Source organism: Eleutherodactylus coqui, chromosome 1 (assembly GCF_035609145.1).
Source record: "Eleutherodactylus coqui strain aEleCoq1 chromosome 1, aEleCoq1.hap1, whole genome shotgun sequence".
Lineage (NCBI taxonomy): Eukaryota > Metazoa > Chordata > Amphibia > Anura > Eleutherodactylidae > Eleutherodactylus > Eleutherodactylus coqui.
In genome coordinates, this window is record NC_089837.1 from 417,977,119 (window position 1) to 417,998,634 (window position 21,516).

Sequence of the window (21,516 nt, forward strand, 5' to 3'; positions counted from 1 at the left end):
TAGGTGAGAGCTATCTCACTTTGGAGAATGTTCAATAAGCTTACAGTTTGCATTTAAATTGAATGACAGCCAATTGGCAGCGCATAAAAAGTAAGTAGTATATTTTACTCATCATCTTTAACTTGCAGGGTGGCACGACTGTGCAATGCAACTGCCTCGCTTGTACTGCGACTTTCTTGCACGCTCCCAACGACTATGGAAAAGTCATTTATAGAACTGATGCGGCTCCATCACTAGCCACTGACACCTTTTCACCGACCCTCGTTTTTTCTGTTAGGGTAAGTTAATTGTATTATTTATTTATGTAGTATCAAAGCTTAAATATTCAAGTAGACAGTGGAAGGACTTTTTGAAGACTAACTCCGAGAAAATGCTGGGCACTCCCTTGACCTTCTAGAACTCCTACTTTCATGGGTTCGCCTAATTTTGATAACTGATCAAGGGATTACCCTGTTATGAGTGTTTTCTATTCAGTATTCATGGATTTCAGAACCACTTTGGGTCACGCTCTCTATGCTCATAAACCATAAAAGTAAGATACTACTGAGAAAGCTATAAAATATTTCTTATACATGCAGAACATTACACAATTTATCATGGCTAGCACAAGGAAAAATTGGAGCAGTTGCTAATTCATGTCTCCTTTAGAAGGGAATGTTTGATATAAGAAATGACTCCACTTTTCCCCAGTGCTAATCTTAGTAGAAATTGTCCTGTGCTAGATTTAATAACTCTAACTCTGCCTATTAGTGTTGAGCAAACCAAAACAGTCAAACTCTGCTTTGAGTTGAACTTTGCTAAAAGTTCAGTTTGGCACAAACCAGAACCAATGGCGGTTAGTCTCAATCCAACTCCTTGGTGACCTAGGAGTATTATACAAGACTTGTAGAGCTCTTAGACAGTGTTGCACCCCAGTGTTAGGAATATTGGAATAATTCTAGTTTGGTTCAAACTAATTTGGACCAAACAAAACTTTTTGCCCAAATTCGGTGAACTGTCCCAACTGAACTTTTCAAAAGTTCGCTCATCACTACTGCCTATAATAGATGTTGTGTAGAAATTTCCAAATGCAGCCATATAATCTCTAAACCAACCCCATTGAGCTAAGACTTATGGGAATGAGGCCAGCATGCAAAACGGTATTGCTTTCAAAGGCTGGAAAATAGTTTTTACTAATCGTCTCTATGAATTATCTAGTAAGAGGTTAGTGCACTGAATTAAAATGACCAAAGGAGTTTTCAATATACAAATGAAGACTGAAAGTTCGGAAATTTAATCTCGAAATTTTCAATTTGATTTGCACATTTCTGCTAGGAGATAAAAAGTTACAAACTTGTGAAATGAGATTCCTACATTGGTCAGTCCATTTGTTCATCTCTTACATATATGCATAGGTCTAAGGTGCCAAATATTAAATAAAGTACTAAAGCTCACATTTCTTATTATAAGGAGAGATATGCAAATCACACCGTATAGTGAACATATTACCTTTCTACATCTTCATAACTATTCTAAAAGCTGATTCATGGGAATATCTTCTATTTTTAAGAGCCATTTTACTGCTTACATTATCATTGCATAAAATATACAAAATCTTCCCTGCACGATGTCTTCTGATATAAGAAAATAATTTCACATTATCACATTAGTTTTTTATCACATAAAGTAAAGCTACAATAAATGTTCTAAGGATAAAATGTAAGCCATTACAGATAACACTTTTCATAAAACATTGTAACTTAGTTTTGGCAATTCGTAATTGCCTCTTAATATGGTGCAGTATTTAGCAGTTATTCCTCTGCAGTCAGTATTGTATCAGAGATGGTACACTTTGGCTAATGATAATGTAAAGGGAAATAACCACTCCAGAGTATAAGACCCCCTACTCCCATTATTTAGCATTTACTCTCTTGTTTAATTATGTAAAGTTATGTTTTCTGTGCAGTATATACCTATCAAAACTAGTGCTCCTATTTCCTTAACCATTGTGTTTTTAGTGCTTAGTATTGTAAATGTATATAAATATGAAATTCCACATAAGTTGTTAGAGGGATGTGTAATGGAATATGCAGGGCTTCTCCAAGATAAGGTAAGCTAAAAGTGTATATTATGTGATCTTATTGTATGGATAAGGAAAAAGATTTGTCAAAGGAAATCTAAAGCACTTGCCATAGCATTCATAATGTTGTATATGTGGCTTATATTCGATAAAAGGCTTCTGAAAAGTGAGAACTGGGATCTGATTGGCTTCTATGGGCAACTGGTCCATTTTCTTCTGTGTACCACTTTTGCTGCCCAATCATCATATCTATATTTTTAAGCATCTAATTAGACATTGATACAAAATTGGTTTTGCTTCTATAACAGTTTCTAAAATGATTTGGAACATGGGATTCCTATCTGTTCAAGCTCAGGAACATTAGTGAATATAGAATATAAAACTGGTGTTTGATGGGGTTCAGTTCAAGGTAATGTAGGCCCATCAATTTCTCTATATCAAACCAACTTTTATAGACTCTACTTTGCGTACATGGAAATTATCAATGCAGAAAAAAAAAGTTGTCACTAATGATGAGCAAGTTTGCCAAACTTTTGTAAAAAGTTTGATTCACTTTAAATTAGTTCAAACCAAACTAAAAGTTCACTAAAAGCCATAAAACTGGCGTATAACACTGTTCAAGAACTGTATAAGCGATGTGCAACACTCTGAGATTTATACAGGGCTTTAATGGCTCTTAGACAGTCTATATCCTGTAATATTATAGCACTCTTATAAGACATCTAGTCCTCTCTTAAACTTCTCTACCGATTTTGCCACCACCACGTCCTCAGGGAGAGAGTTCCACAGTCTCACTGTGTTGATGATGAAACCTACTTTCTTCTAGATGAAGAGGATGCTCTCTTGTTACTTTCACAGTCCTGGGTATAAACAGATCATGGGAGAGATCCGTGTATTGTCCCCTAATGCATTTATACATAGTTATTTGGTCGCCTCTTAACCGTCTTCTTTCCAGGGTGAATAATCTAAATTTTGATAGCCTCTCTGGGTATTCCAGTCCTCTCATTCTGTTTATTAATTTAGTTGCCCTTTTTTGGACTCCTTCACGCACTGCAACATCTTTCCTGAGCACCGATGTCCAGAACTGTACACAGTATTCCATGTGAGGCCTGACAAGTGCCTTATATAGTGGAAGAATAATGTTCTCTTCAATTTGTTCTCTTTAATTGCATCAGCTGACTGGCATTGACTGCTCCAATTAAGTCTACAGTCTACTAGTACCCCCAGGTCTTTTTCCATCTCACTTTTCCCTAGCAGTACCCCATTTAGTGTATGTTGGTGGCATCTATTTCTCCTGCCCCTAACCTTACATTTATCAATATTGAACTTCATTTGCCATTTTTTAACCCAAGCCCCCAACTTATCTAGGTCCATTTGTAGCCGCATATTGTCCTCCTTTGTATTAATTATCTTGTACAATTTCATATCATTTGCAAATATTGATATTTTACTGTGTAGTCCTTCTATCAGGTAATTAATAAATACATTAAACAGAATGGGGCCTAATACTAAACCCTGTGGCACCCCACTGGCAACGGTTATCCAATCAGAATATGAACCACTTATTACCACCCTCCGCTTTCTATCTCTTAGCCAGTTCTTTAACCAGATACACACGTCTTCGCCCAGACTGAGCTGTCTCATTTTATATATCAGCCTATTATGCGGTATGGTGTCAAATGCTTCAGAAAAATCCATATATACAAGATCAATAGACTCTCCCAGGTCCAGCCTAGAACTTATTTCATTGTAGAAGCTGATCAAATTGGTCTGGCATGAGCGGCACCTCGTGAACCCATGCTGATGAGGAATTAGACTGGGAACCGAACCAGTAGAATCCTGTTCTGAGTAGAACATTGCTAAAAGTGCGGTACATATTCTTGCTGAAATGAACATTTGTAGAAGAAGTATATGTTAACCTAGATTTAACCATCAAACTGTCATTTGATAATTTACAATGTATTACTATTGCTTATGGGTGCATCTTGAGGTTAAGCTCATGGACATCTACTTATGAGAGATGAGCAAGCATACTCGCTAAGGACAATTACTCGAGAGAGCATTGTCCTCAGCGAGTATCTGCCCGCTCGGAAGAAAAGATTTGGGTGCCGGCGAGGGGCAGGGAGCTGCAAGGGAGAGCAGGGGGGAACAGAGGAGAGACTTCTCTCTCCCTCTCTTCCCCCCCCCCCCCCGCTCCCACCTGCTCACTCCTGCAACTCACCGCTCACCCGTGCCGGCACCCGAATCTTTTCTTCTGAGCTGGCAGGTACTAGCTAAGGACAATACTTGCTCGGATAATTGTCCTTAGCGAGTATGCTCGCTCATCTCTACTACTTATGCATGGAAATCAAATTTATTTTTACAATAAACTATTTCTGCACTTATAGTGTTTCTACTTCTGGAATTTGATAGTGTGTCACTATAGTTTGAACACAGAATTCAGATACCGCTCACCAGAGATGTTCCTCAGAGGTGTTCAGTAGAGCCCAGATATAAATCAGTGCTACCAGATAATCCCGCATCAGAGATAGAAAAATCCAACACTTCATATGGTTAGAAGACATAAAACCCGAAGCTTTATTCAAAAAGTCTAAAATCAGAACATCCTGGTAATTTACGTGTTTGAAACCTCAAGAGTTGCTATCCATGGCATGACAAGTGTAATACTAAGCCACCATAAATAGAAAAAAGCACTTCACAGGATCTTCTACTTATAAAAAACAATGGCTGCAACTTTCCAACCCAGATGCTAGAAACAACATTAGATTCCTGTCTTAGAATACAGAATACATGCACAGGAATGAATGTACACCTCCTTTGTCCATGAGTGAGACATAACTGTGAAATCAAGTAATATATTCACCTTCCTGAAGCTTCAGTCATGGAGATTAGCTCTTATAAACAACATTTTAATATGTAGAAGTTGGACAATGTCAGGTCCTCTATTAGTATGATCATATTTCTTTTTTCCTGGAGTACCCTTTGTCATTTTGTAAGTGGACCACAGTGTATAGTGAAATATAGCAGCAAGTAACACAATTCATCTATTATATGTGGCCATTGTTTATGGTGAATCATCGTCAACCATCAAATATTGTTTCAATTCCTCAAAAGAACAACGTACTATGTTCCAGTGTTATGCTACGCATGACCATAATGACCATATGAAGATAGAGTTGTGTAATTTATATTAATCATAGGTCAGCATCGGAATCAAGCTCTTATGCCTTCCTGACCAGCACAGCTACAAGCTTTCTCTGATGGTGCAGGCTGCCTTGTCATGCATATTTTACTCTCCCTACAGCAGCAATCTTTCAGTCATTGCTCTTAATGCAGGAACCATTCCCAATACAGCTTATTATTTGTCTGTTTTTCTTCAGGCTTTTTTCTTGATTTCCCAGTTTTTATGCTATTGTTTCATTTTCAAGTAAAAGTTTAACAATTTCCTACAAAACAAAATCCTTTTTTCAGTTTCTGCTAAGAGGATACATTATATTTAATTGATATATTATGCAAATCTAGCAATGGAAGAATTCCACATGCCATTACTGTTCCATAACAGGAGACTATTGTAGCTGATTTGTAGCTAGACGTAGTGTAACTGTACTGTACGCACTTGGAATGTTAAAGGTGTTCTAGCCACAAAACAAAATGCTGAAAAAATAAGACTCCAAATATATATTTTTTTTAAATACTACTTTCTAAAAATGCACACATTCCCGTTTCACAATAGTTTTTAGCACATTACTTCGGACAAAAGATGAACCCTAAATTGAAGCCAACATAAGGGTTGCTTGATCATCTCATGAGTGTTGTAGTTACACAACATCTCAGGGGAGTCACTAAAGATTGGTGATCTTGTGATATGACAAGCATATTAGAAGGTGCACACACCTTAATAAATTTGGCACACCTCCAGTCATCCCATATACCAGGAGAGGCAAATCTATTCCAGATACAGCATGAACTGGGGTAGATTTGCAATATCATTTATGCCAGTTTCTATAAATTATAGTAAATTTGTTGGCCCTTAGCTGGCCCCTCACTTCCACCAAGCCCCTTTACTTTTTAGAAAAGTGGAGAGGATGGCGTCAAAGGACAAAGAGTCTTAGTTTTTTGTGCAATTATAACTTGTGCAAAAATATGCAACTTTTTTACACTAGAATTCTGGTGTAAGACCCTTCTTATATTCCCACTATGGACCTTTTATGGAATGCTATTGAAATTCTATGGCTGTGATAGTTGCTTCTTCTAAAGTAGTCATATAGCTCAACCCTAACATGCTATATTAGTCACTGTCTAATAATGTTGGTAGCCAAGGCAAAAAATATTGATTATTAGAAGCAAAATGAGTACACTGGACCAGATTTTATCATTCTAAGCAGTGCTTCCACAACCCTATTGGTACAAGTGAAGCATTATGAAACTGTAGCGTACTACTTAAAGGGGCCACTGTATTCAAAATTGGATGAAATGCAATGTCACATTGCAACCTCATATCCTATCAGAGGCAACATATTGAGATGTTTGCAAACAAATGGAATGCACTGTGGTTGTGACATAATTGGACACTGTAGCCCTACAATTCATCAATTCTCTATACCGTCATAGGCAGAACAAGAAAGGACATCAAGCAGAAAATCCCTCTATTATGAAGGCATTGCTTTCTTCCTATACTGTAGTAGAAATGATGATTGTGAGACTGATAGTCAATAGATATGACCATATAGCTTGTCTAAATACTTATGGCTTACTGCATCAAGACTCTGTCTATCTACTTCAAACTTGTAAAACATTGGGCAAAAGCAATGGGCAAAATGTTTTAAATCTGGGTTTGCTGTTCATAGTGATCTATCTGAGTCCGCTTTCCATTTATGTTCTGAATAAACTGTTGTAGAAACATAAAAGCTGTGATTGGTTGCTGTAAGAAATCAGTTTTTCTATTAGACTGGCTTGAGAAATATCCTCCATAGCATGGAAGAGCCTAGTCCCTACATGGTCCTTCTAGGCTGCATGTTGAACATGTATATTGTAGACTTTAATTGACTTCAATATATCTAGGTTGTCACTTATCTGCAGGTCTTTCTCTTTATAGTAATTGTCCTTTTGCTGTGTAGAAAAGGCTATTTGACTAGAATATATGTTGAGTTTGTTTTTTCACTTCAAGGCTGTATGGATCAGAGAGTAACATATTATGCACACACAAATATCTTTACATTCTAAACTCCTTGCTCCACATTTAACTAATAAAAAATGAAATTTGTGTTCTATGATGCAAATGTAGGTTATATATTAACAGATAACTCTTGAAGGGCTCATATCAGCAACTTTTCAGCATAAATAAACCAGAAGGTTGCAAGTTCAATCCCCGCATGGTTCAGGTAGCCGGCTCAAGGTTGACTCAACCTTCCACACTCGGTAAAATGGTTGGTAAAATGAGTGCCCAGCTTGGTGGGGGGTAATAAATCAATTACCTGAAAGCGCTGCGGAATAAGTTGGCGCTATACAATTAACAAGATTTATTTATTTATTTAAATAAAGGCTTATACTGTTACAAGGGAACAACCCTATACTGTGGATACATTATACCCTCAACTGTGTGCCTCATGCACAGCTCATGACACGTCCCATCTACTTTGGTAACAGAAGCATGTTCACTGCACTTACCCAACTGTAATATCATATGGCACTTATCATTGCCTTACTTACCCAATTATTTTTACTTTATGTGCACAATTTTAATGTCACATGTTTTGTAACATGTATGAATGCACAAGGGCAAAACTTTAAATTTCTAAAAGAAAACACGCTATCAACCTGCTTTAAGATATCATGTGTCACCTTTTCTGTCCTCACAGTTAAAGAACCAGACTGTGACATGTGGACATTGAGATCACAAAATTGCATCCTGTGAGAATTGATGAATTCTGCAACTAATATCTTTGTTCAAGCTGTTAGCAACTTTAAAGCAAGTTTTACGGCTTGTTAGTACCTTAGCCCCGTTTTCAATCAAAATCTGGTATTATTGCTACGATATGTCTAATTTAAGATTACACATTAAGCTTTTAGCTTAACCGAGAGCATTACAAGGCAAGGGAAAGTTTTCTCCCCTTCTCTTCTATGAAAAATGATAACATGAATAAGCTGAGCAGGTATGAGATAGAGATAAGGAAGATGTGAAGGTGAAAAAGACAAAAAGAGGGCCGATAAGTAAAAAATGAGAAAGAGATTACAGGTAGGATTGATGAGACAAATAGATGGAAAGTATGTTGGCTAAAATACATTATTTTTCTTGTCCTTAGTTTATATTTTTCAGTTTGGGTTTGTCAGCCTAGTCTAGATTGCAAAAAAATCAGATGGGAGATAGTGTAATAGCATAAAATACAGATGACAAGCAACAATGTTACAGAGGGAATATGTTGTCAAATATTGTACACATCGGATAATTCGAACGCCTGCGCTCAGCCTGACTTTAGGGAGCAAAATTTGTGAGCAGTTATTTTTTACTCATTGTGAATAACAGATCCAGGTACAAAACCATATCAATTAACGATCTGTGGAGCTAACGGTCTCTATAGCATCTATTATTCATACAAAATCTAAAACTATTTGTGTGAATCTAGTAAATCATTGCTTTTCACCTAAACATAACAGAGGTTAACAAAAAGGGATATAGTAGGTACCTTATGCCTAACTTCTGAATGGTCATCAAGGGCAAAAAGTCCAATTATTTGTTAGACAATTTTATGATAAAGTAAGCCCAGTGTTTGCCCACTAATAGAGTTATGTGTGTGTGTGTGTGTGTGTGGGGGGGGGGGGTTGATGGGGACAACCCACCCAGTTCTACTCGGGTAAAACTCAAGCTGGCAATAATACTTGCTTCATGATCTTCTGACTGCCTCTGCATGCCGGCTTCTTGTATAACTAGATAAATCATCCATTCTAGGCTCTGTAATCTCCCTTTGATATTCTGAGCACTGGACAGGAGGAAACATAGCTTGAAGGAAGATAATAATTCATCAAGTCATACAGAAAACTGCCACACAGCAGAGGCAGTTGGAAAATCATAGAACAAGTAATGTAGTTAGTTTGAACTTTATTAGGGTTGTTTCAGGGGCACTATTAGCATATGGGAGACACATAGAAGGACATTATTAATTTAGGATGGCCAGAAAAGGGGGACTGTTACATGATGGGGGCACAAAGGGGGCACTATTACATAATGTCCAGGTGCTGGTGGATTCTGGGAACTCCCACATAGTCAAGATCCACCGGCCTTAGCACAGTCTTCCTGACCAAAATTGTTCCCCTTTTTTTATTGAATAGAGAAATAAAAATTGAAGAGGAAAAGATGATAATTCTGTTCCTTCACTTATCTTGTTACCCCCAAATGTATTAGAAAAACGGGCAAAGTAAATGTGCCTTTTTTTGTTCAAAATGCACCATTTTTATTTGTGATGTAAAACAGGTTTGAAAAAGGATGTAGCTAAATAATTAAAAATCATGTCCATCATTCTTTAAGCAAAATTTTGATGTATGTGCATGAGATGCCACAAATGTTGTAATACTGAATGTGGTACCTTTTCCAGATATATTACAGTAAGGGGCAGCTTGAAGAATGTGATGCAAATTTGCTTAATTACAAGTTTCAATTTTCATTTACGAAGTCTTATACTTATCACACCACACATTGTGAAAGTGCAAGAGGAGAGTCCTCCCCTTTGCAAATGCGTGTGCCTTTACGAATATGCATGCGCTCGCATTGGCGATTGCTCACCTGAGACAAAGTTTTCTAATGTCAGACTACACAAACTGGATCCCACTTTCAAGGGTGTTTTATAATGGGACCAAACACAGTGGCATACCCGAACTGAAGTGGCCTTAGCCAGAGAATGAGAACCTAATATTCCTGCTGCCTGAAACACAAGAACAAGGTACCAAGACTCCTACCCATAATCATAGCCGGGTCCAAACCAAGTTCAGTGACTCTAGCTTCATCCACATCAGTGAGTGCAGACCCGGTCACAGCCTGGGTTATAGGGAATCCTGCACCTTCCTCTAGGTCCTCCCATTTTTAAATATGCCCCAATAATTTTTTATGTGATCGCTATTCCTAAATAAGCTGAACACATGCTTTGGCATATAATTTGTCTCTCAGTTCTCTACCTCCAGCACTACATACATTTCAGTTTACTTATTCCACATTGTTATTCTGACCTCACGACACATTTTATGTGATGCTTTACATGCCTACACTCGCTCAGTTTATATTATGCCTTTTGAATGTAAAATAGGATAACTTATCAGATAAGTTATGAGATGATAAAGATGAATGCACCGAGGCAACATATGTAATTTCATCAGGTTAACAGACCATAAATTGAAAATATCAAATTGAGTCTTATGTTCAACCAGCAGAACTCTCGCATACATTTAGGAAGGTTGGAAGTTTTATCTGAACTCTGTCCATTTTACTGGTTACTCTGAGCTTATATTTGGGAGTGCATCCATGAAAAGGGTCACATGTATCGTTGTTTAAAAATAGTATTTCAATTAGTTTACCTACATAATGGAGTAAAAGGTTCCAGATGTAAATATTGGAAATAGTATGAAAGGGTTAGGCCCCCTCTCCACGGCCGTTGAGGAATATCGCCAGTGATACTCCACCGCAGAGAACCGCAGATAGGCTCACCACAGAGAACCGCAGCAAATTGCGGCATGCAGCGATTTAGATCCTGCGGGCGGAGAATCACTACAATTCTCCGCTCATGGACGCAGCGTCTGCGCTTTTCATAGCAACGCTATGGAAAGCATTTACTGCGCTACCTTCGGACTGATTATCGCTGCAGATAACGCAATGAAGAATCGACTGTGGACAGGCAGCCTTATGTGTGCCTCTACTCCTGCAGATTGGAGACATATTAATTCAATTAAACATAATTGCTGATCCAATTCACTAAATATCTATCTATCTATCTATCTATCTATCTATCTCATATCTATCTATCTATCTATCTATCTATCTATCTCATATCTATCTATCTATCTATCTATCTATCTACCTATCTACCTATCTATCTATCTATCTATCTATCTATCTATCTATCTATCTATCTATCTATCTATCTATCTCTCTCTCTCTCATCTATCAAATAAACTTTATTAGCAGGACCAAATCCACACTAGCATTGCCAAATTAAGGAAGAAATGGGGATTGAGGGGTAGAGGTTGAGGAACTAAGGAATAGAGACAAGTTTGGGGTAAAAGACGCTGGAAGTCCACTGTATATATCATGCTCCTCTCAGTCTATGGCATGCACAAACATACTGTGCTCATGTGGCCACTATATTTTTTTCTCCAGGCAGTTGGATGTAGAGCTTCTCTTCTTCCTTTTTGGAGCTTGAGCTCGGTAGTAAATCGCCGGGTTTCCAGAAGTGAGTATTCCTCAATGTTGAGTATCTGGGACACCACAGTAAGGCCGCCTGCAGACGAGCGGGTCGGATCCGGCAGCGAGAATTCTCGCCGCGGGACCCGACCCGAGAGCCTGCAGGGACGAGCGCGTACTCACCCGCGCCTGGCGGCCCCGGCTCTTTCATGTGCCGGCTGCGGCGCAGACCGGAGCCGGCGGCCGGGTGAGTGCGTGCCCCGCACAAAAATAGGACATGCCGCGGTTTGTTTGCCGCACGAGATTTCGCGCGGCCAAACTGCGGCCGTCTGCATAGGAGTGCGTATTGTAATGCACTCCTATGCAAACTTTCAGTGGCGGAAATCCCGCGGAAAATCCCGCCGCGGGATTTCCGCCCGTGTGCAGGCGGCCTAAGAAGGAGGTCTCCTCCTCTGCGACCACCTGGTCACACTGTAGGCACAGTCTGGTTTCTTGGGCGTATAGATCTGTCTGTGTCACCCTGATTTGATGATCAAGCTGTGGGTGCTCAGTCTGTAGCGGCTCAGGATCCATTGATCTCTGGGGCTTAGTGATTTTTCTAGACATAGTGTCAGTTTGTACTTCCTCTGTAGACTCTGGTATACTGTAAATTTCTGTGATGTCATTATGTCTTTCCTCCAGTCACGGATATATGGATATATTCCTCTTCACCCTTTTTTACTGTAATATCTATAAATCTATCTATCTATCTATTTATATCTATCTCACAACTATCTATCTATCTATCTCATATCTATTCCATATCTATCTATCTATCTATCTATCTATCTATCTATCTATCTATCTATCTATATCTCACAACTATTCATCTATATCTATCTATCTATCTATCTATCTATCTATCTATCTATCTCATATCTATCTATTTATCTATATCTATCTATCTATCTATCTCATATCTATCTATCTATATCTCACAACTATCTATTTCATATCTATCTATCTATCTATCTATCTATCTATCTATCTATCTATCTATCTATCTATCTATCTATATCTCACAACTATCTATTTCATATCTATTTATCTATCTATCTATCTATCTATCTATCTATCTATCTATCTATCTATCTATATCTCACAACTATCTATCGCATATCTATTTATCTATCTATCTATCTCCTATCTATCTATCTATCTATCTATCTCATATCTATCTATCTATCTATCTATCTATATATCTATCTATCTATCTATCTATCTATCTCATATCTATCTATCTATCTATCTCACAACTATCTACCTATATCTATCTTGTATATTTAACATGCATTGTGATTTGTAAAGTAAGTTAGCCACATTTACACATTTGCATAAATAAATTTTATATCTTAAAGTACATCAGCAAGAAAACATGTTTTGGGAAGAATACAATTCTATTATTGTAGTCTTTAATCAAGAATAATGACTGTAAATCTCTAGGCATCATTCCTTGATGATAGACAAGGAAGCTGACAAATGTAGTTTTAATGGTCCTTGCTGGTGCCATACTACAGGGGCCTCATTAGAAGACATTTTTGTACATCATTTTCCCCTTGCGAATGTCACTTTACATTATTTCTTAAAAAAGGTGGCTGTTGAAGATAATTACCGAGAAGCACATCCTGTTTTGTAGCTGTAGAAAAATCAGACACTAGAGAGTATGTCCTAACAGGCATCAAAAATTTACATTGTCACAGACGAATGTGGATGATGAATATATGCAGCTGTTTTTGCAGTGAAGGATTGCTTATTTGGTGCCTGTTGTTGTGCTTTAATTATTTGTGTGTAATCATTTTAAATATTTACTATACTAAATGAGACTTGGCTCCGATTCACACAGTTCTACCACACTTCCTGATATGCACCAGCAATTAATGGTAATAAATGCAAAGCGAAATAGTGTAATTTAAAATGTGAGAATCTAATAGACATCATTTCAAACAATGACATTTATGTATGAAGATGTAATTCTGCTGTATAGCTGAAGCAATAAACATTTCATTGTGAGGGTCATTTTAGGCAGATGAGATATAGGCCTGCAGTCCAGATAATACAGCCAGGATTTTAGTGCTTTGCATAATATGCTGAATAGTCTACTTAAAGGGAACTTCTCATAGAATCATAGAATGACAGAGTTGGAAGGGACCTCCAGGGTCATCTGGTCCAACCCCCTGCTCAGTGCAGGATTCACTAAATCATCCCAGACTGATATTTGTCCAGCCTTTGTTTGAACACTTCCATTGAAGGAGAACTCACCACCTCCCATGGTAACCTGTTCTCAGCTCGTACATTCTGTCCAAACTGCAGGCAATATGTTATAGAGGAGGAGGAGCTGAGCAGATTGCTGTATAGTTTTATGGGGAAATATTCAGTATAACTTGTATATTAATCAATAATATATCATTTTGAGCTGAGTGGTCCAATGGGTGGTCCTATCAGTGACTAACAACTATCTGTAAATGAATGTACATACAATGATAGCTGTTAATCACTGATAGGACCGCCCACTGGACCTCTTAAAATCAGAATGAGCATAAGTTTAAATAAATAAAATATAAGTTACACAGAATCTTTCCTCACAAAACTATATATCAATCTGTTCAGCTCCTCCTGTTTTATAATATGCTGCCTGCAGTTTGGACAGCATGTTTGGTCCAACTGATTCCCTTTACAGTGTATCTAAGTTTTGAACACCTTTTACCTTCCTTTCCCACTTATTTGCTTTTTTCAAGTAGTCTTCCTCATTTTTGCAATCCACTTTCATGCAGGGGCATGTGGAAAGCTTAGCATACTGCCAATAGTTAACTGTCCTGCACTTTTTTGCCCTACCTTCTTAGGCCTCGGTCAGACGGGCGTTTCTTCGTGCGATTTGCGCATGCGCATGCGATCTGCGGATAAATAGAACCCTTGCTTCGCAATGGGATCAGTCACATGGCTGCTTTTTATGCCGATGTCCGATAAATTATAGGACACGAGGAATCGCAGATCGTGCCTATCTGCGATTCCTTGTGTTCTATATATGCGCTCAATGGGGCCGGCGGCAGCAGCGCCGACCCCATTGAGAACATATACTACAAAGATCATTCTCCTCTGCCACAGCTGTAACAGCTGTGGCAGAGAAGAACGATGTTCGCCCATTGAATTCAATGGAGCCGGCAATACAGCCGGCTCCATTGAAAGCAATGGGCTGCCGGCGAGCGTGGGATGAATTTTTGGGAAGGGCTTAAAAATATAAGCCCTTCCCTGAAAATCATCCTAAAATGTGTAAAAATAAAAAAAATATATATACTCACCTTGTCCCTGCAGCCGGAGTTCAGCCGCGGCCGGCCGGCAGTTCTCCTAAACTGCTCTGTGTAGTATTCAGCAGCCGGGGATTTAAAATCCCCGCCTGCTGAATGGGCTGCCTCTGATTGGTCACAGCCCTCACCAATCAGAGGCAGCTCTCACTCACCCATTCATGAATTCATGAATGGGTGAGTGAGTGCTGCCTCTGATTGGCTCAGCGCAAGGACCAATCAGGGGCAGCTCTCAGCTATTGAATGACAGCTGTTACAGCTGTGGCAGAGGAGAGTGATATTTGTAGTATATGTTCTCAATGGGGTCGGCGCTGCTGCCGCTGGCCCCATTGAGCGCATATATAAAACACAAGGAATCGCAGATCGCAGATAGGCACGATCTGTGATTCCTCATGTCTGGCCCGTTTCGCCGAAAACGCTGCTAGCTGCAGATTTTTCAGCGAATCATCGGCCCCGGTCACGCGATTTGCGGATGCGCATCCGTCATGCGATCCGCAAATCGCGGCAAAAAACGGTCGCCTGACCGAGGCCTTATGGTGCGCTACATAGTTTGGGGTCCAATCAACAGGGGGGCATTATCTGAATGCCCACCCCTCTGTTGTCCTAGGATAATTCAGGCATTCTAGCCAAATTGTGAGTAAACCCAATGTACTGTGTGTACACAGACTCACACACACACCCAGGGGGGACAGAGAATGTGGAGATTGTTATCACAGTGTCTGTAGATCTGTTGGCCTGTAGCATTTGAGTGCATGGGAGTGCCCCTGTGAAGATAGCTACTCTTCCCATTGCTGAGGAAATGTCCATGTGTCCTTGAAGCTGTGTACCTAAAGACAAACAGTGAATTGCACAGAAGGTGGTACTGGCATAACTATAGGAGATTCAGTGGATGCAGTTGCACCCAGGCCCAGGAGCCTCAGAGGGCCCATAAGGCCTCTCTTCTCCATACAGGGAGCCCAGTACTATTAATAAAGCATTATAGCTGGGGGCCCTGTTACAGGTTTTGCATTGGGGCCCAGGAGCTTCAAGCTACACCTCTGCGTCAAGGGGTTGAGAGAAATTGGGGGTCCCCAGATAAACTTTTGCAACCATGCCTATAAGCGTTTAGCTATGCCCCTGGTAGAAGACATACCCTAGGGGTAGCCACTTTAAACATTATCTACAATGGTAAAGCAACAAAATGTTTAATGTAAGTATATGTAGGAGATGATGAGACTAACAGAAGCTAGAAGATGAGCATGAGACCACTCTTACGCTGCCTGTTTTTTACCGAGTTTAGCGTGGAATTTCAAATGCCATGTTAAACGCTGTAAAACACCTCCATTGATTTCAATTAGGCTTCAAATGTAACGCACCTCATCACCCATTGCAATGATGGGGTGTATTAAAAAACGCCTTTGAATGCATTTGTAAACGCTGTTCAAAAACATTATGAATAGCCGCTTTTAAAATGTGGCGTTTTACAGATTGTCTATGTGAAAGTGGGCTAAGTCGTCTGAAAAGTTAATGTCCCTTTAAGCCAGACTGGCCTACCAAGAACCATGCTATCCTCCAGTGAATGCATTCTGACACCACAAAAAACCTTCCTCATTGGAAAACCTCTCCTTTCAACCCCTGCTAAAATAGTCGCAGGCAACATATCCTTATCAGTCTGTATGCGCACAATTAAAACCATAGCAATTATTCTTAGATATTAAAAACTTGCATTGATTCGCTTTATATAGCTGGGTATTGGGCTCTGGTGAACATATATTCCCAAGTTTAACATTCTACATTCAGAGTAAATGTCAAAATATTTGCCACCATGTGTGCTGCTGAACTTTCTCCAAAAATCATTATGTGAAAAAAGCCTAACATTTGTATGTTTGAGTCACACAGCATCACTATTTGCCCAGGCATGGTATCTGATTAACTGTTGAAAGAAATGTAACTCCCTACCAGTCACAATAATATTGGAAAATCCTTCCTGAAAATGTCACTTTTTTATTCTAGGTATTTAATCAATATCTCAAGTAAGTATAGTTAACGTATAACTTGGCTACCCTAAGTACATTTCATCGCCTTAGTGACATCTCGAATTTTAGCTTTAGGGGCCTTTCACTTGGAACAGAATTGTTCTGCAACGTGTAACAGAATTTCCTGCTGTGCCAATCTGCACCAAATCCACATGTCTAAATGCAGATTTTGATGTGAAATTGCTGGCAGAATTAAGCCGTTTTTAAATTGGCACCAAAATCCACATGTTAGACATGCAGATTTTGGTAGAGAATTTTTCACAGGAGGCTGGCAAACTACACATAAGTAAATGAAAAGTCTGCATTAAAAATGTGAGGGTTTTTTCAATTTTGATGTGACTGGTAGAGGGTTAATGAGTGTATACCCTGGAACACCTGAACTTCACATGCTAGAACCACTTGCTATAAGCATGCGGTTTTCCATTGATTGCCAGGCGACCCCTGTGCAAACACTGCCTAGCAATCAGCAGAGGTACATATACTTTCGCAGCATGTACGTACAGACATCCTTCGAAACTTTTGAGAGCATGCTCGTATACAAACTTTAGTGTCCATGTTTAATTATCCCTATTTCCCATTAATTCCTAGACTGCACCTTGACTTGCATTTGTTGGAAGTCAAGGTGAAGCCCAGCAATTACAGATGTAACATGAGCATTAAACACAGCCATGTAATAACACCCTTAGCCCTTATTCACTTGGGCATAATCTACTTTGAAGACATCTGACACATAATCCGCATCAAAAATCTGAGGCTGAGCCTTGGATCTCTCCTGCAGATTTTCATTCTAAATTCGGCAGATCAACACATACATTTAGTCCTATTCAATATGACAAATCCACGTGTCAACCCTCGATACCACATGAAGAACTGACAGCTACACAACACCAAAGTCAAATCAGCACATGAAAAAAACCCATGCTGTATGATTTGTGGCACGGATTCCCATTGACCTCAATGAGCTTCTTAGCTGACAGCAGTTACAGGTTGTTTTTTGCTTTTTCCTATGATCTTCGGCAAATAATATTTTTCCCACTTATCTTCAGAGTTTCGCATTCACCACAGTCTACAAAGAACAAAACATTTTCTAAAACATATTTAAATCTACTTTATTTTAATTTAATAAAGTACAAAGGCTGTGCCGGGATTGTATTGGGTTTCTTATTTTCGCTGTATATTTTACAGAGTAGCTGTACTAGTAAAAGTCTTCTCTAATCAACAACCTATTCTTTGAAATTCAAAAGACAGACTGCACACTAATAATGACTGTTTTATTGATTTAGTCTTCCCCATCATAGCTCAGGATAATTAGCCATTTGACAGTTTAGCAGAAAAAGCACGTATATTAATATTTTCACAAGACTTGATTACAACCAGAGTTGATTTGAAACAGATATTGCAGTAAGAATGTAACATAAAATGTGGGAATGTGTTCTGCTAAAAATGTTATTTTGCTAAATACTGAGCAGCTATTATTCTACAGGACGATAAAAGTCAATAGAAGGAATCTGATAGAATGGATAATATACATTATTAAGATCAGGAATCTGTCTCTAATTTCTTCATAATCTATTTGATCAGTTGCCTCTTAGCCTATCTAAATATGACTTCAATTATTGTACCAATGAACATAAGGATAGAATCAATAGAGGCATATTAGTATAGTTGTCAACATTTTAAAAGCAATATCCAAGGATATTATCACTAACAAAGAGATCTAAAGAACAGGATCTCTGACTCCCTACTTTGGCACCAGTATACTATCAGTGATAGACGGACAACAGCTGCTCCACAGAAATGGAGGGTGCAAAATTTACTGTATAGCAGAAGAAAAAGTCCCAATCTATCATCAGTGTGTTACATTATATTCCTTCCAGATTTCAGGGTGCTACCAAAGTGAACCAGTCCTACAAAGTCCTACAAAGAGCCGTTGTGATCTCCCTTTTTTAATTACACTGCCTAATGAAAATTATCTCTCTAGTCCAAATAGCATAACCCAAGAGCTAAAAGGTATGAGGAAAAATCAAAGGGTAGACGACTGGAGAAAAAGTTCTAATTTATTTATGTTACATTCATGCCTACCAGATTTCACATCACTCTCAAAGTATATCAACCCTACAAAGAGCTTTGATTGCAATCACCCTCTCTATTGATTTCCCTACCTAATGGAAACTATCCCTTCAATGTAAACACCATAACTGTACATGTTTTTCATCCTTTATTAACTTGTAACAGCAATGACTCATTATGGGGTAAAGGTCATGATTAGAGATGAGCGAGCACCAAAATGCTCGGGTGTTCGTTACTCGGGACGAAATTTTCGCGATGCTCGAGGGTTCGTTTCGAGTAATGAACCCCATTGAAGTCAATGGGCGACCCGAGCATTTTTGTATATCGCCGATGCTCGCTAAGGTTTTCATGTGTGAAAATCTGGGCAATTCAAGAAAGTGATGGGAACGACACAGCAACGGATAGGGCAGGCGAGGGGCTACATGTTGGGCTGCATCTCAAGTTCTCAGGTCCCAGTATTAAGCCACAATAGCGGCAAGAGTGGGCCCCCCCCCCACTGTCAGCGTAAAGATCATTCTCCTCTGCCATAGCTGTAACAGCTGTGGCAGAGAAGAACGATGTTAGCCCATTAAATTCAATGGAGCCGGCAATACAGCAGGTTCCACTGAAAGCAATGGGCTGCTGGCGTGCGCGGGATGAATTGTTGGGAAGGGCTTAAATATATAAGCCCTTCCCTGCAATTCATCCAGAAATGTGTAAAAATAAAAATATATACCGTATATACCGGCGTATAAGGCGACGGGGCGTATAAGACGACCCCCCAACTGTCACCTTATACGCCGGGAATACAGTGGAGCAAAGAATAAAAATCATTACTCACTTCCCCCGGCGTTCTGCGGCGCTGCTGCAGGCTGTCGCTCCCTCCTGGTCCCCGGCAGAGCATTGCTTTCTGGACGCAGGGCTTGAAATCCCCGCCTCCAGAAAACACACGTGCCTTCAGCCAATCACAGCCAATGACAATGATGTCATTGAATGGCTGTGATTGGCTGACGGCGTGTGTTAGCTAATCACAGTAGCTTTCTGGAGGCGGGGATTTCAAGCCCTGCGTCCAGAAAGCAATGCTCTGCCAGGGACCAGGAGGGAGCGACATCCTGCAGCAGCGCCGCAGACCGCCGGGGGATGTGAGTAATGAATTTTATTCTTTGCTCCGCTGTATTCCCGGCGTATAAGGTGACAGTTGGGGGGTCGTCTTATACGCCCCGTCACCTTATACGCCGGTATATACGGTATATATTTTTATTGTAACACATTTCTGGATGAATTGCAGGGAAGGGCTTCTATATTTAAGCCCTTCCCGACAATTCATCCCGCGATCGCCGGCAGCCCATTGCTTTCAGTGGAACCTGCTGTATTGCCGGCTCCATTGAATTCAATGGGCAAACATCGTTCTTCTCTGCCACAGCTGTTACAGCTGTGGCAGAGAAGAATGATTTGTCTTCTATATGTTCTCAATGGGGTCGGCGCTGCTGCCGCTGGCCCCATTGAGCGCATATAGAGAAGAGAACAGGAATCGCAGATCGCACCTATGTGCGATCTGCGATTTCTATGGCCTAAGAAGGACCGTTGGGGTTCTTGAAGCCTAAAATCACTCCTAACACTCTCCCTATAGCAGCTCCGGCATCAACAGCACTTTCCCTGAACTATGTCAGAATGCATCTGTGGCGAGCCACAGGCGGGCAGATTTTAATACTCGAGTGACACCTAATCTCGCCAGCCACTCACTGCAGGGGGGTGGTATAGGGCTTGAACGTCGCAGGGGGAAGTTGTAATGCCTCCCCTGTCTTTCTATTGGCCAGAAAAGCACGCAAATTTCTCAGGGAAGAAAATGAAAGTAACTCGAACATCGCGTGGTGCTCGTCTCGAGTAACGAGCATCTCGAACACCCTAATACTCGAACGAGTATCAAGCTCGGACGAGTATGCTCGCTCATCTCTAGTCATGATGTCTGCAGTATGGTCACTGCAGAGATAACTGAGAAGTTGAGCTAAGTGGGCAAACATCCCTTAACATGTAATTATGTGTCACACTTGTAAGGGTCTGCAGAGGTAGAATGATTCCCTATTATTAAAGCATCACTTGGTGGCACTATCTTTTCTCCCCACTGCCACCCCGTATCACCCTACAAGATACAACAATTGTTGGCATGACTTAACGAAGGCTAGGTTGCCTGTAGATGATGTGAGTAGGTCAGACATTGCACCAACAGTCTGTCCTTTTCTCCCTGGCCCAGTTGGTGAGCCTGAAGTCGGCTTACACAAAATGGTTTATGCATCTCATGACTGCATTTTCCACCAAGGATTGTATTTAGGACAAGATTATCCACTAAGAACGTGTAAAGCTATCTAAAGAGATGGTATGCAAAGTTTCTTTGTTCTCCAACCCGCAAAGTATTCCAAATTTAGCCAAAAATTATTCAGATGCATTCAGACAAATCTCAATGAGAAAAAAATATTTAGATTTCTTTTCTTTTTCCCTTCTCATTTCTGTTCAATATGGTGCTACCAAGTAAGTTACATTTTCCCATAGCCTCTTTAGTCAATAATGGGGCTACAAACCCAGTGGTTAATACGATAACCAAAGCATAATTATATTTGAACTATACTACGAAATTTAGTTTCAAACTTCCTATTTTATATTGCCCATTGAACA

The 21,516-nt window shown here is 39.7% G+C and overlaps 1 protein-coding gene across 1 annotated transcript in view; it reads left to right on the forward strand.

The window, feature by feature from the left end:
- Positions 1 to 218: 218 nt before the first annotated feature.
- The window catches only part of LOC136612660 (protocadherin-9-like), a 962,474-nt gene continuing 941,176 nt past the window's right edge, over positions 219 to 21,516 (forward strand). The window contains exon 1 of the mRNA XM_066593165.1: positions 219 to 278. The gene's annotated coding sequence lies outside the window, so the exon portion shown is untranslated. The remainder of the gene's footprint in view (positions 279 to 21,516) is intronic.